This window comes from Cherax quadricarinatus, unplaced genomic scaffold (assembly GCF_038502225.1).
Source record: "Cherax quadricarinatus isolate ZL_2023a unplaced genomic scaffold, ASM3850222v1 Contig82, whole genome shotgun sequence".
NCBI lineage: Eukaryota > Metazoa > Arthropoda > Malacostraca > Decapoda > Parastacidae > Cherax > Cherax quadricarinatus.
In genome coordinates this window covers 280,667-308,565 of record NW_027195108.1, presented here as the reverse complement: position 1 = coordinate 308,565, position 27,899 = coordinate 280,667, and the positions used below count along the sequence as shown (strand labels likewise).

General features: G+C 48.2%; 1 protein-coding gene across 9 annotated transcripts in view; it reads left to right on the top strand.

The window, feature by feature from the left end:
• Window positions 1–627: 627 nt before the first annotated feature.
• Window positions 628–27,899, top strand: part of CrebB (Cyclic-AMP response element binding protein B) — a 307,082-nt gene continuing 279,810 nt past the window's right edge. For all 9 annotated transcript variants that reach the window (XM_070080024.1, XM_070080023.1, XM_070080021.1 and 6 more), the window contains exon 1: window positions 628–744. The gene's annotated coding sequence lies outside the window, so the exon portion shown is untranslated. The remainder of the gene's footprint in view (window positions 745–27,899) is intronic.

The window sequence follows — 27,899 nt, the reverse complement described above, 5'->3', positions numbered from 1 at the left end:
CTTACTTACCTGCTCGGGGGCTGTGTATCGACTCCTGCAACCACAAGTAGGTAAGTACAGCCTTGGTACCGCCATGTTGTACTGCGCTAATAAAACTAGTTCTTTGTTGCTGTTACGAATATTTAAAATATGTGGGAAATATAATATCAATAATGACGAGCTCTTAAGTGTTAAAATTGTAATAATAGTAGTTTAGAGTAATAAAAATAGTCATTATTGATTTATATGCGGAGATCCAGAGGGATTACGTCATACCTTTCCAGGGAATAGTAAGGGTGGAGATCAACCAATAGGAAAACATCACGAAACAGCAATCAACCAATCAGAGTGATCGTTATATGTCACCTGGGTAAGTAGATGGGAACCCTACACGTCGTCCTAACATTACTGAATAATTTAATAAATCACCGTTCAATAACACCCCAATAATTTAGAAAAACGACTTTAATTTCGCCATTTTAGTGGTTGAGATGATGCAGAAAACGTTGGAAAGCATATTAGGGATTATTTCATAAGACAAATAACACTTTTCGAGGTGTTTTAAGGGGCGAAACAAGGCACGACGAACGAAAAGTTTTGGTAAACAATGAAGTGTAATGGAGAGATGATGTTGTCGGCGGAGTGATACTCAGTGTTATGGCGGCGGCGGCGGCGGTGACGGTGCTCTGACGTGCTCCCTGACGTAGACGATCATCTCCCAGTAGGAAGACGAGTTAGAGCGGCCAGCCTCGACGTAACACCCAGGTAGGGAACCCATCAACAAGTTCCCGCCAGGGAGGGAACCATACGCACGCTACACCCACCATAACTACCATAGTAACGCCATGGTTCCCGCCATTATTCTCTCCTCTCTCGTCCAGCTGAGGAAATGGCGCGCACTAAATACTGGGAAAAGCGCGCGAATATTAGCAGATGTAAACAAGGTGTGTTAGGTGGTACTGGTGGTGCTACTGGTGGGTGACTGATGTAAACAAGGTGTGTTAGGTAGTACTGGTGGTGCTACTGGTGGGTGACTGTTGTAAACAAGGTGTGTTAGGTGGTACTGGTGGTGCTACTGGTGGGTGACTGTTGTAAACAAGGTGTGTTAGGTGGTGCTACTGGTGGGTGACTGTTGTAAACAAGGTGTGTTAGGTGGTACTGGTGGTGCTACTGGTGGGTGACTGATGTAAACAAGGTGTGTTAGGTGGTGCTACTGGTGGGTGACTGATGTAAATAATGTGTGTTAGGTAGTACTGGTGGTGCTACTGGTGGGTGACTGTTGTAAACAAGGTGTGTTAGGTGGTACTGGTGGTGCTACTGGTGGGTGACTGATGTAAACAAGGTGTGTTAGGTGGTACTGGTGATGCTACTGGTGGGTGACTGATGTAAACAAGGTGTGTTAGGTGGTACTGGTGGTGCTACTGGTGGGTGACTGATGTAAACAAGGTGTGTTAGGTGGTACTGGTGGTGCTACTGGTGGGTGACTGTTGTAAACAAGGTGTGTTAGGTAGTACTGGTGGTGCTACTGGTGGGTGACTGTTGTAAACAAGGTGTGTTAGGTAGTACTGGTGGTGCTACTGGTGGGTGACTGTTGTAAACAAGGTGTGTTAGGTAGTACTGGTGGTGCTACTGGTGGGTGACTGTTGTAAACAAGGTGTGTTAGGTGGTACTGGTGGTGCTACTGGTGGGTGACTGTTGTAAACAAGGTGTGTTAGGTGGTACTGGTGGTGCTACTGGTGGGTGACTGTTGTAAACAAGGTGTTAGGTGGTACTGGTGGTGCTACTGGTGGGTGACTGTTGTAAACAAGGTGTGTTAGGTGGTACTGGTGGGTGACTGATGTAAACAAGGTGTGTTAGGTGGTACTGGTGGTGCTACTGGTGGGTGACTTGTAAACAAGGTGTGTTAGGTGGTACTGGTGGTGCTACTGGTGGGTGACTGATGTAAACAAGGTGTGTTAGGTGGTACTGGTGGTGCTACTGGTGGGTGACTGTTGTAAACAAGGTATGTTAGGTAGTACTGGTGGTGCTACTGGTGGGTGACTGATGTAAACAAGGTGTGTTAGGTAGTACTGGTGGTGCTACTGGTGGGTGACTATTGTAAACAAGGTGTGTTAGGTGGTACTGGTGGTGCTACTGGTGGGTGACTGATGTAAACAAGGTGTTACGTGGTACTGGTGGTGCTACTGGTGGTAATACTGGTGGTGCTACTGGTGGGTGACTGTTGTAAACAAGGTGTGTTAGGTGGTACTGGTGGTGCTACTGGTGGGTGACTGATGTAAACAAGGTGTGTTAGGTGGTACTGGTGGTGCTACTGGTGGGTGACTGTTGTAAACAAGGTGTTAGGTGGTACTGGTGGGTGACTGTTGTAAACAAGGTGTGTTAGGTAGTACTGGTGGTGCTACTGGTGGGTGACTGATGTAAACAAGGTGTGTTAGGTGGTACTGGTGGTGCTACTGGTGGGTGACTGTTGTAAACAAGGTGTGTTAGGTAGTACTGGTGGTGCTACTGGTGGGTGACTGATGTAAACAAGGTGGTGCTGGTGGTGCTACTGGTGGGTGACTGTTGTAAACAAGGTGTGTTAGGTAGTACTGGTGGTGCTACTGGTGGGTGACTTGTAAACAAGGTGTGTTTGGTGGTGCTACTGGTGGGTGACTGATGTAAACAAGGTGTGTTAGGTGGTACTGGTGATGCTACTGGTGGGTGACTGATGTAAACAAGGTGTGTTAGGTGGTACTGGTGGTGCTACTGGTGGGTGACTGTTGTAAACAAGGTGTTAGGTGGTACTGGTGATGCTACTGGTGGGTGACTGATGTAAACAAGGTGTGTTAATTAGTACTGGTGGTGCTACTGGTGGGTGACTGATGTAAACAAGGTGTGTTAATTAGTACTGGTGGTGCTACTGGTGGGTGACGTAAACAAGGTGTGTTAGGTAGTACTGGTGGTGCTACTCGTGGGTGACTGATGTAAACAAGGTGTGTTAGGTGGTACTGGTGGTGCTACTGGTGGGTGACTGATGTAAACAAGGTGTTAGGTGGTACTGGTGGTGCTACTGGTGGGTGACTGTTGTAAACAAGGTGTGTTAGGTGCTACTGGTGGTGCTACTGGTGGGTGACTGTTGTAAACAAGGTGTGTTAGGTAGTACTGGTGGTGCTACTGGTGGGTGACTGTTGTAAACAATGTGTGTTAGGTGGTACTGGTGGTGCTACTGGTGGGTGACTGTTGTAAACAAGGTGTTAGGTGGTACTGGTGGTGCTACTGGTGGGTGACTGTTGTAAACAAGGTGTGTTAGGTAGTACTGGTGGTGCTACTGGTGGGTGACTTGTAAACAAGGTGTTAGGTGCTACTGGTGGCTGACTGTTGTAAACAAGGTGTTAGGTAGTACTGGTGGGTGACTGTTGTAAACAAGGTGTTAGGTAGTACTGGTGGGTGACTGTTGTAAACAAGGTGGGGTTAGGTAGTACTGGTGGTGCTACTGGTGGGTGACTTGTAAACAAGGTGTGTTAGGCAGTACTGGTGGTGCTACTGGTGGGTGAATTGTAAACAAGGTGTGTTAGGTAGTACTGGTGGTGCTACTGGTGGGTGACTTGTAAACAAGGTGTGTTAGGTGGTACTGGTGGTGCTACTGGTGGGTGACTGATGTAAACAAGGTGTGTTAGGTGGTACTGGTGGGTGACTGATGTAAACAAGGTGTGTTAGGTGGTACTGGTGGTGCTACTGGTGGGTGACTGTTGTAAACAAGGTGTGTTAGGTGGTACTGGTGGTGCTACTGCTGGGTGACTGTTGTAAACAAGGTGTGTTAGGTAGTACTGGTGGTGCTACTGGTGGTGCTACTGCTGGGTGACTGTTGTAAACAAGGTGTGTTAGGTAGTACTGGTGGTGCTACTGGTTGGTGACTGTTGTAAACAAGGTGTTAGGTGGTACTGGTGGTGCTACTGGTGGGTGACTGTTGTAAACAAGGTGTGTTAGGTAGTACTGGTGGTGCTACTGGTGGGTGACTTGTAAACAAGGTGTTAGGTGGTACTAGTGGTGCTACTGGTGGGTGACTGATGTAAACAAGGTGTTAGGTGGTACTGGTGGGTGACTGTTGTAAACAAGGTGTTAGGTAGTACTGGTGGTGCTACTGCTGGGTGACTGTTGTAAACAAGGTGTGTTAGGTAGTACTGGTGGTGCTACTGCTGGGTGACTGTTGTAAACAAGGTGTGTTAGGTAGTACTGGTGGTGCTACTGGTTGGTGACTGTTGTAAACAAGGTGTGTTAGGTAGTACTGGTGGTGCTACTGGTGGGTGACTGTTGTAAACAATGTGTGTTAGGTAGTACTGGTGGTGCTACTGGTGGGTGACTTGTAAACAAGGTGTGTTAGGTAGTACTGGTGGGTGACTGTTGTAAACAAGGTGTTAGGTGGTACTGGTGGGTGACTGTTGTAAACAAGGTGTGTTAGGTAGTGCTGGTGGTGCTACTGGTGGGTGACTTGTAAACAAGGTGTGTTAAGTAGTACTGGTGGTGCTACTGGTGGGTGACTGTTGTAAACAAGGTGTGTTAGGTAGTACTGGTGGTGCTACTGGTGGGTGACTGTTGTAAACAAGGTGTGTTAGGCAGTACTGGTGGTGCTACTGGTGGGTGACTTGTAAACAAGGTGTGTTAGTACTGGTGGTGCTACTGGTGGGTGACTTGTAAACAAGGTGTGTTAGGTAGTACTGGTGGTGCTACTGCTGGGTGACTGTTGTAAACAAGGTGTTAGGTAGTACTGGTGGTGTTACTGGTTGGTGACTTGTAAACAAGGTGTGTTAGGTAGCACTGGTGGTGCTACTGGTTGGTGACTTGTAAACAAGGTGTGTTAGGTAGCACTGGTGGTGCTACTGGTTGGTGACTTGTAAACAAGGTGTGGTAGCGCAGGTAGCACTGGTGGTGCTACTGGTTGGTGGCTTGCAAACAAGGTGTGGTAGTGCAGGTAGCACTGGTGGTGCTACTGGTAGTGTTGCTGGTGTTATTTTTGGTACAGGTGGTGGTGCAGGTGGTACAGGTGGTGTTACTGGTGGTACAGGTGGTGGTACTGGGTTCTGTAGCACTGGTGGTGCTACTGGTTGGTGACTTGTAAACAGGGTGTGTTAGGTAGCACTGGTGGTGCTACTGGTTGATGACTTGTAAACAAGGTGTCGTGCTACTGGTGGGTGACTTGTAAACAAGGTGTGGTAGCGCAGGCAGCACTGGTGGTGCTACTGGTTGGTGACTTGCAAACAAGGTGTGGTAGTGCAGGTAGCACTGGTGGTGCTACTGGTAGTGTTGCTGGTGTTATTTTTGGTACAGGTGGTGGTGCAGGTGGTACAGGTGGTGGTACTGGGTTCTGGTTTAATACGTGTGACCAGTGCACCGCAGGTGTATGTACAAGTGTGTGTGGCACTTGTGTAGCCCTATACACAACTGGTACACATAAACCACTCATATACACTCGTACACCTCCCAGACACCCTGAAACACTACACATATACAATCATACACAGTCCATACATACACCACCCATACACACACCGCCCATATATACCCCCACATACGTACACCACCCCTATACACAATTATACACCACCCTTACACTTATAAACCACCCTTAAACATACATCCTCATTCACACATTCATACACCCTCATACACATCCTATACACCCTAATATACCGCCCATACATACACCGGTCCCACCCTCACCCACCACCCATACACCCAAACAACTAAAAGCATCCATATACCCCCTCATACACCATACAATCGCGCGCACACACCATACATATACACAGTACACCTACCAAAATACACCCATATACACGATACACAACCATACACCTACATACACATCTATACACAACCATACACCGACAGGCACGTTCATACACCACCGTATACCCACATACACCAAAATATACCTACGTACACCACCATACACTCATACACCAACATACACCCACATATACCCTCATGCACCACTATACACCCACATATACCACTATGCACTGACCCTCGTACACCAGCAAACCCCCACACATATCACCATACACCACGGAACACCCACATACACCTTCATACACCCACATACACCATTATGCACTCACACCCACATACACCATTATGCACTCACACCCTCATACACCAAACCCCCTCATATATCGTCATACACCCACATACACTCGCACCACCATACACCCACATACACCATACACCCACATACACAATACACACGCCCTTATACACCATACGCCCTCATACATCCACATACACCCACATACACCATACACACACATCGACATACCCACATACGCCACCATACACCCAAGAACACCATCATACACCCACATACACCATACACCCACATACGCCACCATACACCCCCCACACACACACACCACCATACACCCCCACACACACACACATACCACCATACACCCCCACACACACACATACCACCATACACCCCCACACACACATACCACCATACACCCCCACACACACATACCACCATACACCCCCACACACATACCACCATACACACACACACACACACACATACCACCATACACACACACACATACCACCATACACACACACACACACACACACACACACACACACACACACACACACACACACACACACACACACACACACATGGAGAAGATTATCAGGAGAAGAGTGGTGGAACACCTAGAAAGGAATGATCTCATCAACAGCAGCCAGCATGGTTTCAGGGACGGGAAATCCTGTGTCACAAACCTACTGGAGTTCTATGACATGGTGACAGCAGTAAGACAAGAGAGAGAGGGGTGGGTGGATTGCATTTTCTTGGACTGCAAGAAGGCGTTTGACACAGTTCCACACAAGAGATTGGTGCAAAAACTGGAGGACCAAGCAGGGATAACAGGGAAGGCACTACAATGGATCAGGGAATACTTGTCAGGAAGACAGCAGCGAGTCATGGTACGTGGCGAGGTGTCAGAGTGGGCACCTGTGACCAGCGGGGTCCCGCAGGGGTCAGTCCTAGGACCAGTGCTGTTTCTGGTATTTGTGAACGACATGACGGAAGGAATAGACTCTGAGGTGTCCCTGTTTGCAGATGACGTGAAGTTGATGAGAAGAATACACTCGATCGAAGACCAGGCAGAACTACAAAGGGATCTGGACAGGCTGCAGACCTGGTCCAGCAATTGGCTCCTGGAGTTCAATCCCACCAAGTGCAAAGTCATGAAGATTGGGGAAGGGCAAAGAAGGCCGCAGACGGAGTACAGTCTAGGGGGTCAGAGACTACAAACCTCACTCAAGGAAAAAGATCTTGGGGTGAGTATAACACCAGGCACATCTCCTGAAGCGCACATCAACCAAATAACTGCTGCAGCATATGGGCGCCTAGCAAACCTCAGAACAGCATTCCGACATCTTAATAAGGAATCGTTCAGGACCCTGTACACCGTATACGTTAGGCCCATATTGGAGTATGCGGCACCAGTTTGGAACCCACACCTAGCCAAGCACGTAAAGAAACTAGAGAAAGTGCAAAGGTTTGCAACAAGACTAGTCATTGAGCTAAGAGGTATGTCCTACGAGGAGAGGTTAAGGGAAATCAACCTGACGACACTGGAGGACAGGAGAGATAGGGGGGACATGATAACGACATACAAAATACTGAGAGGAATTGACAAGGTGGACAAAGACAGGATGTTCCAGAGATTGGACACAGTAACAAGGGGACACAGTTGGAAGCTGAAGACACAGATGAATCACAGGGATGTTAGGAAGTATTTCTTCAGCCACAGAGTAGTAAGTGGAATAGTTTGGGAAGCGATGTAGTGGAGGCAGGATCCATACATAGCTTTAAGCAGAGGTATGATAAAGCTCACGGCTCAGGGAGAGTGACCTAGTAGCGATCAGTGAAGAGGCGGGGCCAGGAGCTCGGAATCGACCCCCGCAACCTCAACTAGGTGAGTACAACTAGGTGAGTACACACACACACACACACACACACACACACACACACATCGGCCTGACGACACTGGAGGACAGGAGGGTCAGGGGAGACATGATAACGACATATAAAATACTGCGCGGAATAGACAAGGTGGACAAAGACGGGATGTTCCAGAGATGGGACACAGACACAAGAGGTCACAATTGGAAGTTGAAGACTCAGATGAATCAAAGGGATGTTAGGAAGTATTTCTTCAGTCATAGAGTAGTCAGGCCGTGGAATAGCCTAGAAAGTGACGTAGTGGAGGCGGGAACCATACATAGTTTTAAGGCGAGGTATTTGTAGATAAACGGTTCAGAGAACCGACATGTTGATAAATTAGACACATGTGCAACTCTTGGGTATCTTTATTGAGGAAACGTTTCGCCACACAGTGTCTTCATCAGTCCATACGTAGGAGAAACTTGAAGAACAGGAGGAGAATAAGGTAATCAGTCCCTCAACCTTGAGTCGATGTGGTCAGTCCATCAATCTTGAATAGAATACGGCATATGAGCGGAGAAGCAGCTTATAAACCGTATGGCAGGAGAGGTGCAGCAGTCGTAGGTGGTGTCACATTTGTCCTATGTGGAAGTAGGGTTTCTTCGCTTGCCTAACCCTTGGGTACGACCTACTTCCACATTGAACAAATGTGACACCACCTACGAGTGCTGTACCTCTCCTGCCATACGGTATATAAGCTCCTTCTCCGCCCATATGCCGTATTCTATTCAAGATTAATGGACTGACCACATCGACTCAAGGTTGAGGGACTGATTACCTCATTCTCCTCCTGTTCTTCAAGTTTCTCCTACGTATGGACTGATGAAGACACTGTGTGGCGAAACGTTTCCTCAATAAAGATACCCAAGAGTTGCACATGTGTCTAATTTATCAAGGTGAGGTATGATAAAGCTCATGGGGCAGGGAGAGAGAGGACCTAGTAGCAATCTGCGAAGAGGCGGGGCCAGGAGCTATGAATCGACCCCTGCAACCACAAATAGGTGAGTACAAATAGGTGAGTGCGCACACACAGGGCCCCGAGACTGTTCAACTGCCTCCCAGCATACATAAGCCTAACCTCCATAGTGGGAAAATTTATGGAATCAATAATTGCCGAGGCAGTTCGTAGCCACCTTGAAAAGCATAAATTAATCAACGAATCTCAGCATGGTTTTACAAAGGGGCGTTCCTGCCTTACGAATTTATTAACTTTTTTCACTAAGGTATTTGAGGAGGTAGATCATGGTAATGAATATGATATTGTGTATATGGACTTCAGTAAGGCTTTTGACAGGGTCCCACATTAGAGACTATTGAGGAAAATTAAGGCACATGGAATAGGAGGAGAAATTTTTTCCTGGATAGAGGCATGGTTGACAAATAGGCAGCAGAGAGTTTGCATAAATGGGGAGAAATCAGAGTGGGGAAGCGTTACGAGCGGTGTTCCACAGGGGTCAGTGTTGGGCCCCCTGCTGTTCACAATCTACATAAACGACATCGATGAGGGCATAAAGAGCGACATCGGCAAGTTTGCCGATGACACCAAAATAGGCCGTCGAATTCATTCTGACGAGGACATTCGAGCACTCCAGGAAGATTTGAATAGACTGATGCAGTGGTCGGAGAAGTGGCAGATGCAGTTTAATATAGACAAATGCAAAGTTCTAAATGTTGGACAGGACAATAACCATGCCACATATAAACTAAATAATGTAGATCTTAATATTACGGATTGCGAAAAAGATTTAGGAGTTCTGGTTAGCAGTAATCTGAAACCAAGACAACAGTGCATAAGTGTTCGCAATAAAGCTATTAGAATCCTTGGCTTCATATCAAGAAGCATAAATAATAGGAGTCCTCAGGTTGTTCTTCAACTCTATACATCCTTGGTTAGGCCTCATTTAGATTATGCTGCACAGTTTTGGTCACCGTATTACAGGATGGATATAAATTCTCTGGAAAATGTACAAAGGAGGATGACAAAGTTGATCCCATGTATCAGAAACCTTCCCTATGAGGATAGACTAAGGGCCCTGAATCTGCACTCTCTAGAAAGACGTAGAATTAGGGGGGATATGATTGAGGTGTATAAATGGAAGACAGGAATAAATAAAGGGGATGTAAATAGTGTGCTGAAAATATCTAGCCTAGACAGGACTCGCAGCAATGGTTTTAAGTTGGAAAAATTCAGATTCAGGAAGGATATAGGAAAGTACTGTTTTGGTAATAGAGTTGTGGATGAGTGGAACAAACTCCCAAGTACAGTTATAGAGGCCAGAGCGTTGTGTAGCTTTAAAAATAGGTTGGATAAATACATGAGTGGATGTGGGTGGGTGTGAGTTGGACCTGATAGCTTGTGCTACCAGGTCGGTTGCCGTGTTCCTCCCTTAAGTCAATGTGACCTGACCTGACTAGGTTGGGTGCATTGGCTTAAGCCGGTAGGAGACTTGGACCTGCTTCGCATGGGCCAGTAGGCCTTCTGCAGTGTTCCTTCGTTCTTATGTTCTTATAAGGGGGATTACCAACAGACCCCTGGCAGTCTTCAAGCTGGCATTGGACAAGCACCTAAAGTCGGTTCCTGACCAGCCGGGCTGTGGCTTGTACGTTGGTTTGCGTGCAGCCAGCAGCAGCAGCAGCCTGGTTGATCAGGCTCTGATCCACCAGGAGGCCTGGTCACAGACCGGGCCGCGGGGGCGTTGACCCCCGGAACTCTCAGCAGGTAAACTCCAGCAACACACACACACACACACACACACACACACACACACACACACACACACACACACACACACAGACACAGACACAGACACAGACACAGACACACACACACACACACACACACACACACACACACACACACACACACACACACACACACACACACACACAGACACACACACACACACACACACACACACAGACACACACACACCATCATCCACACAGCCTCGTACACCATACCCCTATACACCCTCATACACGACCATACACATATACCACCATACACACCCACACACACCACCCTACACCCACATATACCACCATTCCCACATCGTCATACTCCCACATACACCATACACCCACATACACCATACACCCACTTACACCATACACCCACATACACCATCATAGACCTACATATACCATACACCCATATACACCATGCACCCACATGCACTACCATACCCACATACATCATACACCCACATGCACTACCATACCCACATACACCGCCATACATCTACATGCACTACCGTACCCACATACACCGCCATACACCCATACACCCACATGAGCCACCATACCTGGAGTATACTTGGAGAGAGTTCCGGGTGTCAACGCCCCCGCGGCTCGGTCTGTGGCCTGGCCTCATGGTGGATAAGGGCCTGATCAACCAGGCTGTTACTGCTGGTTGCGCGCAATCTAACGTACGGACCACAGCCGGCTGGTCAGGTACTGACTTTAGGTGCCTGTCCAGTTCCTGCTTGAAGACAGCCAGGGGTCTTGAAGACAGCCAGGGATCCTGAAGACAACCAGGGGTCTTGACGGCCAGGGGTCTTGAAGACAGCCAGGGATCTTGAAGACAGCCAGGGGTCTTGAAGACAGCCAGGGGTCTTGAAGACACCCAGGGGTCCTGAAGACAGCCAGGGGTCCTGAAGACAGCCAGGGGTCCTGAAGACAGCCAGGGGTCCTAAAGACAGTAAGGTCTTTTTAGGTGCTTGTCCAGTGCCTTCTTGAAGACGTCCAGGGGTCTCTTGGTAATCCCCCTTATGTATGCTGGGAGGCAGTTGAACAGTCTTGGGTCCCTGACACTTATTGTGTTGTCTTTTATCGTGCTAGTGACACCCCTGCTTTTCATTGTGTTAATGTTGCATCGTCTGCCAAGTCTTTTGCTTTAATAGTGAGTGATTTTCGTGTGCAAGTTCGGTACTAGTCCCTCTAGGATTTTCCAGGTGTATATAATCGTGTATCTCTCCCGCCTGCGTTCCAGGGAGTACAGGTTCAGGAACCTCAAGCGCTCCCAGTAATTGAGGTGTTTTATCTCCGTTATGCGCGCCGTGAAGGTTCTCTGTACATTTTCTAGGTCAGCATTTTCACCTGCCTTGGAAGGTGCTGTTAGTGTGCAGCAATATTCCAGCCTAGATAGAACAAGTGACCTGAAGAGTGTCATCATGGACCTGGCCTCCCTAGTTTTGAAGGTTCTCATTATCCATCCTGCCATTTCTCTGGCAGGTGTGATGGATATAATGTTATGGTCCCTGAAAGTGAGATCCTCTGACATGATCACTCCCAGGTCTTGTACATTTGTTTTTCGCTCTGTTGTGTGGCTGGAATTTGTTTTATTCTCTGATAGAATTTTAATTTCCTCTCGTTTACAATATCGAAGTAATTGAAATTTCTCATCATTGAACTTCATACACCCACATACACCACCATACACCCACATACACCACCATACACCCACATACACCACCATACACCCACATACACCACCATACACCCACATACACCACCATACACCCACATACACCACCATACACCCACATACACCACCATACACCCACATATACCACCATACACCCATATACACCATACACCCACATACACCCACATACACCAACATACACCACCATACACCCGCATACACCACCATACACCCGCATACACCACCATACACCCACATACACCACCATACACCCACATACACCCACATACACCACTATGCACCCACATATACACACATACACAACCATACACCCACATACACAACCATGCACCCACTTACACCCACATACACCATCATACACAACCATACACCCACATACACCCTCGTACACCACCATACACCCACATACGCCACCATACACCCACATACACCATACACCCACATACACAACCATACACCCACATACACCATACACCCACGTACACCACCATACACCCACGTACACAACCATACACCCACATACACAACCATACACCTACATACGCCACCATACACCCACATACACCATACACCCACATACACAACCATACGCCCACATACACCATACACCCACATACACCACCATACACCCACATAAACCACCATACACCCTCGTACACCACCATACACCCACATACACTCACATATACACATATACACAACCATACACCTACATACACCCACATACACTACCATACACCCTCGTACACCACCATACACCCACATACACCCACATACACCACCATACACCCACATACACAACCATACGCCCACATACACCATACACCCACATATACCATGCACCCACATACACCACCATACACCCACATACACCATACACCCACATACACCCACATACACCCACATACACCCACATACACCACCATACACCCACATATACAACCATACACCCACGTACGCCACCATACACCCACATACGCCACCATACACCCACATACGCCACCATACACCCACATACACCATACACCCACATACACAACCATACGCCCACATACAGCATACACCCACATACACCATACACCCACATACATCACCATACACCCTCGTACACCACCATACACCCACATACACCACCATACACCCACATGCACTCACATATACACATATACACAACCATACACCTACATACACCCACTTACACCCACATACACCCACATACACCACCATACACCCTCGTACACCACCATACACCCACATACACAACCATACGCCCACATACACCATACACCCACATATACCATACACCCACATACACCCACATACACAACCATACACCCACATACACCACCATACACCCACGTACACCATACACCCACATACACAACCATACACCACATACGCCACCATACACCCACATACACCATACACCCACATACACCATACACCCACATAACCATGCGCCCACATACACCATACACCCTCATACACCATACACCCACATACACAACCATACACCCACATACACCATACACCCACGTACACCATACACCCACGTACACCATACACCCACGTACACCATACACCCACATACACAACCATACACCCACATACACAACCATACACCCACATACGCCACCATACACCCAGATACACAACCATACACCCACATACACCATACACCCACATACACCATACACCCACATACACCACCATACACCCACATACACCACCATACACCCACATACACCACCATACTCCCCCATACACCACCATACACCCACATACACCCACATACACCATACACCCACATATACACAACCATACACCCACTTACACCACCATACACCCACATACACCCACATACACCACCATACACCCACATACACCATACACCCACATACACCATACACCCACATACACCATACACCCACATGCACCACCATACACCCACATACACCACCATACACCATACACCCACATACTCCATATGTCAGCATAGTTGCTGATCCCCGTATTCCCAGTATTATATAGCATAGCATATTAGTATCATCCATGTGCTTTAGATACGAGATCCCTTGTAGGCCTGTGGCTTTGTGTGACGTCACGGGATACAGATGTGTAGGCTCATACCTCTGCCCCGGCCTCACTCGGCGGCAGACCATCCAGGCGTAGACAGGCAAGGCAGCTGGGCTCCATCCCTCCTCTCAGTCTGACAATATATAGATACCATCCTACAAGTGTGTCTACCTTCAACCTACGATATCTCCATTTAAGAACCCTTACGATACATACACCCACATACACCCACATTCACCCACATACACCCACATACACCACCATAAACCCACATACTCCACCATACACCCACATACACCATACACCCACATACACCCACATACTCCACCATACACCCACATACACCCACATTCACCCACATTCACCCACATACACCCACGTACTCCATACACCCACATACACCATACACCCACACTGTTGTATTACTGGACATAAATCTGCCATCGCTAACAACATGTTAATATAAGTTAATATTGGCAAATAAACATTGAGTGGACTGTCACTTTACACTGCAGTGTTAGCACTGTTAGTGTTAGCACTGTTAGTGTTAGCACTGTTAGTGTTAGCACTGTTAGTGTTAGCACTGTTAGCAGTGTTAGCACTGTTGTTAGCAGTGTTAGCACTGTTAGTGTTAGCACTGTTAGTATTAGCACTGTTAGCAGTGTTAGCACTGTTAGCAGTGTTAGCACTGTTAGTGTTAGCACTGTTAGTGTTACCACTGTTAGCAGTGTTAGCACTGTTGTTAGTGTTAGCACTGTTAGTGTTAGCACTGTTAGCAGTGTTAGCACTGTTAGCAGTGTTAGCACTGTTGTTAGCAGTGTTAGCACTGTTAGTGTTAGCACTGTTAGTGTTAGCACTGTTAGCAGTGTTAGCACTGTTGTTAGCAGTGTTAGCACTGTTAGTGTTAGCACTGTTAGCAGTGTTAGCACTGTTAGCAGTGTTAGCACTGTTGTTAGTGTTAGCACTGTTAGTGTTAGCACTGTTAGTGTTAGCACTGTTAGCAGTGTTAGCACTGTTGTTAGCAGTGTTAGCACTGTTAGCAGTGTTAGCACTGTTAGCAGTGTTAGCACTGTTAGCAGTGTTAGCACTGTTAGCAGTGTTAGCACTGTTAGCAGTGTTAGCATTGTTAGCAGTGTTAGCACTGTTAGCACTGTTAGTGTTAGCACTGTTGTTAGTGTTAGCACTGTTGTTAGTGTTAGCACTGTTGTTAGTGTTAGCACTGTTGTTAGTGTTAGCACTGTTAGCAGTGTTAGCACTGTTAGCAGTGTTAGCACTGTTAGCAGTGTTAGCACTGTTAGCAGTGTTAGCACTGTTAGTGTTAGCACTGTTTGCAGTGTTAGCACTGTTAGTGTTAGCACGTGTTAGCAGTGTTAGCACTTGTTAGCAGTGTTAACACTGTTAGCAGTGTTAACACTGTTAGCAGTGTTAGCACTGTTGTTAGCAGTGTTAGCACTGTTAGCAGTGTTAGCACTTGTTAGCAGTGTTAGCACTTGTTAGCCGTGTTAGCACTTGTTAGCAGTGTTAACACTGTTGTTAGCACTGTTAGCACTGTTAGCCGTGTTTGCAGTGTTAGCACTGTTTGCAGTGTTAGCACTGTTAGCAATGTTAGCACTATTATTAGCAGTGTTAGCACTGTTAGCAGTGTTGGCTCTGTTAGCAGTGTTAGCAGTGTTAGCACTGTTAGTGTTAGCAGTGTTAGCACTGTTAGTGTTAGCTCTGTTAGCACGGTTAGCAGTGTTAGCTCTGTTAGCACTGTTAGTGTTAGCACTGTTAGTGTTAGCACTGTTAGTGTTAGCACTGTTAGTGTTAGTACTGTTAGCAGTGTTAGCACTGTTAATAGTGCTTGCTCTGTTAGCAGTGTTAGCACTGTTAACTCTGTTAGCAGTGTTGGTAGTGTTACGACAATGTTCGCACTGTTAGGACTGTTAGTACTGTTAGGACAGTGTTAGCACTGTTAGTACTGTTAGGATAGTGGGAACACTGTTAGGACAATATTAGCACTGTTGGTGGGACTGTTAGTACTGTTAGGATAGTTTGCACTGTTAGTACTGTTAGGACAGTGTTAAGACTGATAGTTCTGTTAGGACAGTGTGAAGACTGTTAGACCAATGTAAGCACTGTTGGTATGACCGTCAGTACTGTTAGGACAGTGTTAGCACTGTTGGTAGGACTGTTAGGACAGTGTTAGCACTGTTTGTAGGACTGTTAGGAAAGTGTTAGCACTGTTGTTAGTATAGTACTGTTATTAGAACATTGTTCTGTTCTTAGGACTGTTGGTACTGTTAAGAAAGCACTATTAGTACTGTTAGGACTGTTAGTACTGTTGTTAGTCTGTTAAGACAGTGTTAGCACTGTTGGTAGGACTGTTAGGACAGTGTTAGTACTGTGGTGAAGATAGCACTGCTTTTAGGACAGTGTTAGCACTGTTTAGACACTGTTAGTACTGTTGATAAGACAGTGTTAGCAGTGAAATATCGATAGACACTGTACAATGTTGTCACTGTTTACAGAGTATCTCACAGCACCTAGACTGTAGTGTACTGTTCACTGTAGCACCTAGACTGTAGTGCACTGTTCACTGTAGCACCTACACTGTAGTGTACTGTTTACTGTAGCACCTACACTAGTGTACTGTTCACTGTAGCACCTACACTGTAGTGTACTGTTCACTGTAGCACCTACTCTGTAGTGTACTGTTCACTGTAGCACCTACACTGTAGTGTACTGTTCACTGTAGCACCTACACTGTAGTGTACTGTTCACTGTAGCACCTACACTGTAGTGTACTGTTCACTGTAGCACCTACACTGTAGTGTACTGTTCACTGTAGCACCTACACTGTAGTGTACTGTTCACTGTAGCACCTACACTGTAGTGTACTGTTCACTGTAGCACCTACACTGTAGTGTACTGTTCACTGTAGCACCTACACTGTAGTGTACTGTTCACTGTAGCACCTACACTGTAGTGTACTGTTCACTGTAGCACCTACACTGTAGTGTACTGTTCACTGTAGCACCTACACTGTAGTGTACTGTTCACTGTAGCACCTACACTGTAGTGTACTGTTCACTGTAGCACCTACACTGTAGTGTACTGTTCACTGTAGCACCTACACTGTAGTGTACTGTTCACTGTAGCACCTACACTGTAGTATACTGTTCACTGTAGCACCTACACTGTAGTGTACTGTTCATGCTGGTGCTACAGTTGTTGGTACTGCTGCTACAGTTGTTGTTGATGCTGGTGTTACAGTTGTTGATGCTGGTGCTACAGTTGTTGATGCTGGTTCTACAGTTGTTGGTGCTGGTGCTACAGTTGTTGCTGCTGGTGCTACAGTTGTTGCTGCTGGTGCTACAGTTGTTGGTGCTGGTGCTGCAGTTGTTGATGATGATACAGTTGTTGATGCTGGTGCTACAGTTGTTGATGCTGGTGCTACAGTTGTTGTTGGTGCTGGTGCTACAGTTGTTGGTGCTGGTGCTACAGTTGTTGATGCTGCTGGTGCTGCAGTTGTTGGTGCTGGTGCTACAGTTGTTGATGCTGCTGAACCATTATGACAGAATTACAGAGGCACTGGAAGACGACCAAAACGCTGATGTGATTTACACAGATTTTGCAAAGACGTTTGACAAATGCGACCATGGAGTGATAGCGCACAAAATGAAGGCCATGGACATTATGGGGAAGGTAGGCAGATAGATTTTCAGTTTCCTAACACACAGAACACAAAAAGTAGTGAACAGGGCAAGATTCAGCATCAGCGAGGTCAAAAGCTCAGTGCCCCAAGGCACTGTCCTGGCACCTCTGCTGTTCCTCATTACCTTTGTACCTAGTTCAGCTATCAAAACTTTGGGAGCCCAGTCCCTGGACCCATTACGTACCTCTGTAATCTGTAAATACCTTTGTAACTTGTCATGATTGTGACCAGACCTACCTGGAGTTCATTACCTTTGTAAATTGTGAGTTCATTACCTTTGTAAATTGTGAGTTCATTACCTTTGTAAATTGTGAGTTCATTACCTTTGTAAATTGTGAGTTCATTACCTCTGTAACTTGCTCAGCTATCAAAACTTTGGGGTCCAGTCCCTGGACCAATTATGTACCTCTAATCTTTTGACTACCACCCACAGGATGGGTATGTGGTGCATAATAAACATATTAAACTAACTGTTCCTCATGCTCATAGCAGACAGACAAAAACACCCGGCACACTTTTGTATCATCATTTGCAGATGACACTAAAATAAGCATAAGAGTCAGTACGGTAGAGGACACTGAAAAAGTACAGGAAGACATAAACAAGGTTTTCCAGTGGGCAGTGGAGAACATGACGTTCAGTGTTGATAAATTCCAGCTGCTTAGGTATGGAAAGAATGAAGAACTCAAAAGGAACACTAGTAGTGATGAAGGCGGCTCAGCGGTCTCTGCAGCAGAGTGGCTTCCTTTTCCTGAGCGGTCTCTGTGGCTGAGTGGCTTCCTTTTCCTGAGCGGTCTCTGTGGCTGAGTGGCTTCCTTTTCCTGAGCGGTCTCTGTGGCTGAGTGGCTTCCTTTTCCTGAGCGGTCTCTGTGGCTGAGTGGCTTCCTTTTCCTGAGTGGTCTCTGTGGCTGAGTGGCTTCCTTTTCCTGAGCGGTCTCCTTTCCTGAGGGGTCTCCTTTTCACACCTATATGCTAATGACCTTGACCCCACCCACGGCCCGACCCTACGACCCCACCCATGACCCCCCCACGCCCCCCACCCACGACCCCCGCCCCCACGCCCGCCCGCGCCGACCCGCGCCCACCCTCGCGCCCACCCGCACCTGCTGCACCTTCTGCAGCGTCGTCCGGATCGCCCCTGCTCCCCGAATTTTTTTCTTATTTTTTTCGATTTTTTTTTGAATTTCATTTTATTGTGCTCTCCACTTCCTCGAATCAAGTTTTTTGGATTGCCCCTCCCACTTTCACCCCCACCCCAAATTTTTTCTCGATAATACAAAGTCTCCATCTCCTCAGATCAAGTTTTTCTCGATATCAAAGACTCCAATTTCTCGGATCAAATTTTTCTCGAAAATCAGTCTCCATCTCCTTGGATTAAGTTTTCTCGATAATACAAAGACTCCAATTCCTCGAATCAAGCTTTTGGATTCCCCCCTATGGGGTTTCGAAATTCTTATGATCTCCTTGGATCAAGCTTTTCTCGATAATACAAAGACTCCATCTCCTTGGATCAAAGTTTTTCTCGATAATACAAAGACTCCATCTCCTCGGATCAAATTTTTGAGGTTCCCCCTCCCACTTTCACCCCCATCCCAATTTTTTTTTTGAATTTCATTTTCTTATGATCTCCTCGGATCAAGTTTTTTGGATTCCCCCCTCTGGGTATAAGCATTCAAAATGGACTCCCACTTCCACCCCAATTTTTTTTTCACGAAATCAAAGTCTCCATCTCCTCGAATCGAGTTTTTGGATTCTCCCCTCTGGGGGTAAGCATTCAAATGAACTCCTCCTATGAGGCATGGTACTTTCTCTTACTACAAGTCTAAACAAGTGTGACATCACCCCACCTGTGTTTACTCGGCGGTCAGTGACGTCACGTGATGACCTCACACATACAGGCTGAATCTTGTCGACTTCCCCCTATGTCAGTGACGTCACGCGATGACCCCACACACACAGGCTGAATCTTGTCGACTTCCCCCTACACATTTCATATACAACATAAGGAAAACATTTTCACTCTTAACACAGGATAACCCAAATAATTTCACATTTTTTTTCGTTAATATCCACAAAAATCCACAATTTCTTTACAAAATACAACACAAGTCTAGACATTTTTCTCGTTTTAACTATTTCATCTCAGGTCACTCCCCACGAAGTAACCTTCTCTCTCTCCTCCTCCCCACCCTCCAGAACCCTCACACTCCAACCAACACCTCACAATTTTCACTCATAACCCCCAATTTTTCTCGTTTTAACTATTTCATCAGAAAAAGTCACCACAACACTTATAACCACTTTTCGATTAATTCACTAGTCACAATTTCACATATTACGAAGTTAATACGCACACACACCTCACTTCACTTTGAACACCTTCAAAACACTCTCATAAATCATTTGAATACTCACAAAAATACCTTTGAACATTTCCAAACAACACTGAAACACTTCCAAAATATCATTTTGAATACTCCCAGATAAGATTTGACATCTCTAATTTATCTGCACTTACACATTTCATTAAATTACAACTCATCTCCCCAAACTCCTCCCTCAGTCTCCAGACTTCACAACATTATCACAAAAACTAACTCAAACACTTTACTTTGAACATCACCAAAAAACACCATCAATTACCTTTAAATACTCCAAAAACATCACTCGAACACCCCCAAATCACCTCTGAATACTCCCAGAACACCTTCATAAGTACTCTTGCACATCATTTGAACACCTTCAAAAACACCTTTGAATAACCTCAAAACACCATTTGAGTACTCCCAAATACACCACTGAATACTATTAAAACACCACTGAATACACTCAAAACACCACCAAAATCACCATAAACTAAGATCAACACCCACATCCCACAACACCCACATCCCACAACACCCACAACCCACAACACCCACATCCCACATCACCCACATCCCACAACACCCACATCCCACAACACCCACATCCCACAACACCCACATCCCACAACACCCACATCCCACAACACCCACATCCCACAACACCCACATCCCACATCACCCACATCCCACAACACCCACATCCCACAACACCCACATCCCACAACACCCACATCCCACAACACCCACATCCCACATCACCCACACCCCACAACACCCGCAACCCACATCACCCACACCCCACAACCCACACAACCCACATCACCCACACCCCACAACACCCGCAACCCACATCACCCACACCCCACAACCCACACAACCCACATCACCCACACCCCACAATTTTTTTCTCGTTTTAACTAATTTCATCAGAAAGTCACAACACCCACAACACCCACACCCCACAACCCACACAACCCACATCACCAACAACCCACAATTTTTTCTCGTTTTAACTAATTTCATCAGAAAAAGGCACAACAACCCACAACTTATAACCACCTTTTCGGTATCTCTAGTTCGACAACAACAACAACCCACATCCCACAACCCACATCACCCACATCCCACAACACCCACATCCCACAACACCCACAACCCACAATTTTTTTTTCTCATTTTAACTAATTTCATCAGAAAAAGGCACAACAACCCACAACTTATAACCACTTTTTCGGTATCTCTAGTTCGACAACAACACCCACAACACCCACAACCCACAACACCCACATCCCACAACACCCACATCCCACATCACCCACACCCCCACAACAACTACCCACAACTTATAACCACTTTTTTTCGGTATCTCTAGTTCGACAACAACACCCACAACCCACAACACCCACAACCCACAATTTTTTTTCTCGTTTTAACTAATTTCATCAGAAAAAGTCACATCAACAACCCACAACTTATAACCACTTTTTCGACATCACTAGTTCGACAACAACACCCACAACCACCAACACCCCACAACCCACAATTTTTTTCTCGTAACTAATTTCATCAGAAAAAGTCACAAAACCAACCCACTTATATCATCTTTTTTTCGGTATCTCTAGTTCGACTACATTACCCACAACGCTCATCAATTACCAATTTATTCACAATTTTTTCCCCTTCTTTTTACTGAATCTTAAATGTAATACACATTCCTCTTTACATTACTAAAATTCTAATAAAATCTTCTCCATACCCATGTCCTTGTATCCACATAAATTAATATTATACTCGCATCAACTACCCAACTATTGCGACATGTTTCAACACCCTCCATTTTTTTCCTATATATCATAACTTTTCAATTCTATAATTTCTTTTTAAAATATTCACACATTACCTTTATGTAGTGGTTGCTGCTGCTGCAGTGGTTGTTGCTGCTGCTGCAGTGGTTGTTGCTGCAGTGGTTGTTGCTGCTGCTGCAGTGGTTGTTGCTGCTGCTGCAGTGGTTGTTGCTGCTGCTGCAGTGGTTGTTGCTGCAGTGGTTGTTGCTGCAGTGGTTGTTGCTGCAGTGGTTGTTGCTGCAGTGGTTGTTGCTGCAGTGGTTGTTGCTGCTGCTGCAGTGGTTGCTGCTGCTGCAGTGGTTGTTGCTGCTGCAGTGGTTGCTGCTGCTGCAGTGGTTGTTGCTGCTGCTGCAGTGGTTGTTGCTGCTGCTGCAGTGGTTGTTGCTGCAGTGGTTGTTGCTGCTGCTGCAGTGGTTGTTGCTGCAGTGGTTGTTGCTGCTGCTGCAGTGGTTGCTGCTGCTGCAGTGGTTGTTGCTGCAGTGGTTGTTGCTGCTGCTGCAGTGGTTGTTGCTGCTGCTGCAGTGGTTGTTGCTGCAGTGGTTGCTGCAGTGGTTGTTGCTGCTGCTGCAGTGGTTGTTGCTGCTGCTGCAGTGGTTGTTGCTGCTGCTGCAGTGGTTGTTGCTGCTGCTGCAGTGGTTGTTGCTGCTGCTGCAGTGGTTGTTGCTGCTGCTGCAGTGGTTGTTGCTGCTGCTGGAGTGGTTGCTGCTGCTGCAGTGGTTGTTGCTGCAGTGGTTGTTGCTGCAGTGGTTGTTGCTGCTGCTGCAGTGGTTGTTGCTGCTGCTGCAGTGGTTGTTGCTGCTGCAGTGGTTGCTGCTGCTGGAGTGGTTGTTGCTGCTGCTGCAGTGGTTGTTGCTGCTGCTGCAGTGGTTGTTGCTGCTGCTGCTGCAGTGGTTGTTGCTGCTGCGGTGGTTGTTGCTGCTGCTGCTGCAGTGGTTGTTGCTGCTGCGGTGGTTGTTGCTGCTTCTGCTGCAGTGGTTGTTGCTGCTGCTGCAGTGGTTGTTGCTGCAGTGGTTGTTGCTGCTGCTGCAGTGGTTGTTGCTGCTGCTGCAGTGGTTGTTGCTGCTGCTGCAGTGGTTGTTGCTGCTGCTGCAGTGGTTGTTGCTGCTGCTGCAGTGGTTGTTGCTGCTGCTGCAGTGGTTGTTGCTGCTGCTGCAGTGGTTGTTGCTGCTGCTGCAGTGGTTGTTGCTGCTGCTGCAGTGGTTGTTGCTGCTGCTGGTTGCAGTGGTTGCTGCTGCTGCTGCAGTGGTTGTTGCTGCTGCTGCAGTGGTTGTTGCTGCTGCAGTGGTTGTTGCTGCTGCTGGAGTGGTTGCTGCTGCTGCTGCAGTGGTTGTTGCTGCTGCTGCAGTGGTTGTTGCTGCTGCTGCAGTGGTTGTTGCTGCAGTGGTTGCTGCTGCTGCTGCAGTGGTTGTTGCTGGAGTGGTTGTTGCTGCTGGAGTGGTTGCTGCTGCTGCTGCAGTGGTTGTTGCTGGAGTGGTTGTTGCTGCTGGAGTGGTTGTTGCTGCAGTGGTTGTTGCTGCTGCAGTGGTTGTTGCTGCTGCTGCAGTGGTTGTTGCTGCTGCTGCAGTGGTTGTTGCTGCTGCTGCAGTGGTTGTTGCTGCTGCTGCAGTGGTTGTTGCTGCTGCTGCAGTGGTTGTTGTTGCTGCTGCAGTGGTTGTTGCTGCTGCTGCAGTGGTTGTTGCTGCTGCTGCAGTGGTTGTTGCTGCAGTGGTTGTTGCTGCAGTGGTTGCTGCTGCTGCTGCAGTGGTTGTTGCTGCTGCTGCAGTGGTTGTTGCTGCTGCAGTGGTTGTTGCTGCTGCAGTGGTTGCTGCTGCTGCAGTGGTTGTTGCTGCTGCTGCAGTGGTTGTTGCTGCTGCTGCAGTGGATGTTGCTGCTGCTGCAGTGGTTGCTGCTGCTGCAGTGGTTGCTGCTGCTGCAGTGGTTGCTGCTGCAGTGGTTGCTGCTGCTGCAGTGGTTGTTGCTGCAGTGGTTGCTGCTGCTGCAGTGGTTGTTGCTGCAGTGGTTGTTGCTGCTGCTGCAGTGGTTGCTGCTGCTGCAGTGGTTGCTGCTGCTGCAGTGGTTGCTGCTGCTGCAGTGGTTGTTGCTGCAGTGGTTGTTGCTGCAGTGGTTGTTGCTGCTGCTTCAGTGGTTGTTGCTGCAGTGGTTGTTGCTGCTGCTGCAGTGGTTGTTGCTGCTGCTGCAGTGGTTGTTGCTGCTGCTGCAGTGGTTGTTGCTGCTGCTGCTGCAGTGGTTGTTGCTGCTGCTGCAGTGGTTGTTGCTGCTGCTGCAGTGGTTGTTGCTGCTGCTGCAGTGGTTGCTGCTGCTGCAGTGGTTGTTGCTGCTGCTGCAGTGGTTGTTGCTGCTGCTGCAGTGGTTGTTGCTGCTGCTGCAGTGGTTGTTGCTGCTGCTGCAGTGGTTGTTGCTGCTGCTGCAGTGGTTGCTGCTGCTGCAGTGGTTGCTGCTGCTGCAGTGGTTGCTGCTGCTGCAGTGGTTGCTGCTGCTGCAGTGGTTGTTGCTGCTGCTGCAGTGGTTGTTGCTGCAGTGGTTGTTGCTGCTGCTGCAGTGGTTGTTGTTGCTGCTGCTGCAGTGGTTGTTGCTGCTGCTGCAGTGGTTGTTGCTGCTGCTGCAGTGGTTGTTGCTGCTGCTGCAGTTGTTGTTGCTGCTGCTGCAGTGGTTGTTGTTGCTGCTGCTGCAGTGGTTGTTGCTGCTGCTGCTGCAGTGGTTGTTGCTGCTGCTGCAGTTGTTGGTGCTGCTGCTGCAGTGGTTGGTGCTGCTGCTGCAGTGGTTGTTGCTGCTGCTGCAGTGGTTGTTGTTGCTGCTGCTGCAGTGGTTGTTGTTGCTGCTGCTGCAGTGGTTGTTGTTGCTGCTGCTGCAGTGGTTGTTGCTGCTGCTGCAGTGGTTGTTGCTGCTGCTGCAGTGGTTGTTGCTGCTGCTGCTGCTGCAGGAGTTGTTGTTGCTGCTGCTGCAGTGGTTGTTGCTGCTGCTGCAGTGGTTGTTGCTGCTGCTGCAGTGGTTGTTGCTGCTGCTGCAGTGGTTGTTGTTGCTGCTGCTGCAGTGGTTGTTGCTGCTGCTGCTGCAGTGGTTGTTGTTGCTGCTGCTGCAGTGGTTGTTGTTGCTGCTGCTGCAGTGGTTGTTGTTGCTGCTGCTGCAGTGGTTGTTGTTGCTGCTGCTGCAGTGGTTGTTGTTGCTGCTGCTGCAGTGGTTGTTGCTGCTGCTGCAGTGGTTGTTGCTGCTGCTGCAGTGGTTGTTGCTGCTGCTGCAGTGGTTGTTGTTGCTGCTGCTGCAGTGGTTGTTGCTGCTGCTGCAGTGGTTGTTGTTGCTGCTGCTGCAGTGGTTGTTGCTGCTGCTGCAGTGGTTGCTGCTGCTGCTGCAGTGGTTGCTGCTGCTGCTGCAGTGGTTGCTGCTGCTGCTGCAGTGGTTGCTGCTGCTGCAGTGGTTGTTGCTGCTGCTGTAGTGGTTGTTGCTGCTGCTGCAGTGGTTGTTGCTGCTGCTGCAGTGGTTGCTGCTGCTGCAGTGGTTGTTGTTGCTGCTGCTGCAGTGGTTGTTGCTGCTGCTGCAGTGGTTGTTGCTGCTGCTGCAGTGGTTGTTGCTGCTGCTGCAGTGGTTGCTGCTGCTGCAGTGGTTGTTGCTGCTGCAGTGGTTGTTGCTGCTGCAGTGGTTGTTGCTGCTGCAGTGGTTGTTGCTGCTGCAGTGGTTGTTGCTGCTGCAGTGGTTGTTGCTGCTGCAGTGGTTGTTGCTGCTGCAGTGGTTGTTGCTGCTGCAGTGGTTGTTGCTGCTGCAGTGGTTGTTGCTGCTGCAGTGGTTGTTGCTGCTGCAGTGGTTGTTGCTGCTGCTGCTGCAGTGGTTGTTGCTGCTGCTGCTGCAGTGGTTGTTGCTGCTGCTGCTGCAGTGGTTGTTGCTGCTGCTGCTGCAGTGGTTGTTGCTGCTGCTCCTGCGGTTGCTGCTGCTGCTGCAGTGGTTGTTGCTGCTGCTGCTGCAGTGGTTGTTGCTGCTGCTGCTGCAGTGGTTGTTGCTGCTGCTGCTGCAGTGGTTGTTGCTGCTGCTGCTGCAGTGGTTGTTGCTGCTGCTGCTGCAGTGGTTGCTGCTGCTGCTGCAGTGGTTGTTGCTGCTGCTCCTGCGGTTGTTGCTGCTGCTGCTGCAGTGGTTGTTGTTGCTGCTGCTGCAGTGGTTGTTGTTGCTGCTGCTGCAGTGGTTGTTGTTGCTGCTGCTGCAGTGGTTGTTGCTGCTGCTGCAGTGGTTGTTGCTGCTGCTGCAGTGGTTGTTGCTGCTGCTGCTGCAGTGGTTGTTGCTGCTGCTGCTGCAGTGGTTGTTGCTGCTGCTGCAGTGGTTGTTGCTGCTGCTGCAGTGGTTGCTGCTGCAGTGGTTGTTGCTGCTGCAGTGGTTGTTGCTGCTGCTGCTGCAGTTGTTGCTGCTGCTGCTGCAGTTGTTGCTGCTGCTGCTGCAGTTGTTGCTGCTGCTGCTGCAGTGGTTGTTGCTGCTGCTGCTGCAGTGGTTGTTGCTGCTGCTGCTGCAGTGGTTGCTGCTGCAGTGGTTGTTGCTGCTGCAGTGGTTGTTGCTGCTGCTGCAGTGGTTGCTGCTCCAGTGGTTGTTGCTGCTGCAGTGGTTGTTGCTGCTGCTGCTGCAGTTGTTGCTCCTGCTCCTGCAGGTGTTGTTGCAGCTCCTGCAGTTGTTGCTGCTGCTCCTGCAGTTGTTGTTGCAGCTCCTGCAGTTGTTGCTGCTGCTCCTGCAGTTGTTGCTGCTGCTCCTGAAGTTGTTGCTGTTGCTGCTGCAGTAGTTGCTGCTGCTGCAGTGGTTGTTGTTGCTGCTGCAGTGGTTGCTGCTGCTGCTGCTGCAGTGGTTGTTGCTGCTGCAGTGGTTGTTGCTGCTGCAGTGGTTGTTGTTGCTGCTGCAGTGGTTGTTGTTGCTGCTGCAGTGGTTGTTGTTGCTGCTGCAGTGGTTGTTGTTGCTGCTGCAGTGGTTGTTGTTGCTGCTGCAGTGGTTGTTGTTGCTGCTGCAGTGGTTGTTGTTGCTGCTGCAGTGGTTGTTGTTGCTGCTGCAGTGGTTGTTGTTGCTGCTGCAGTGGTTGTTGCTGCTGCTGCAGTGGTTGTTGTTGCTGCTGCAGTGGTTGTTGCTGCTGCAGTGGTTGTTGTTGCTGCTGCAGTGGTTGTTGTTGCTGCTGCAGTGGTTGTTGCTGCTGCTGCAGTGGTTGTTGCTGCTGCTGCAGTGGTTGTTGCTGCTGCAGTGGTTGTTGTTGCTGCTGCTGCAGTGGTTGTTGCTGCTGTTGCAGTGGTTGGTGTTGCTGCAGTGGTTGTTGCTGCTGCAGTGGTTGTTGCTGCTGCAGTGGTTGCTGCTGCTGAAGTGGTTGTTGCTGCTGCTGAAGTGGTTGTTGCTGCTGCTGCAGTGGTTGTTGTTGCTGCTGCAGTGGTTGTTGTTGCTGCTGCAGTGGTTGTTGCTGCTGCTGCAGTGGTTAGTGTTGCTGCTGCTGCAGTGGTTGCTGCTGCTGCAGTGGTTGGTGTTGCTGCAGTGGTTGTTGCTGCTGCTGTAAAGG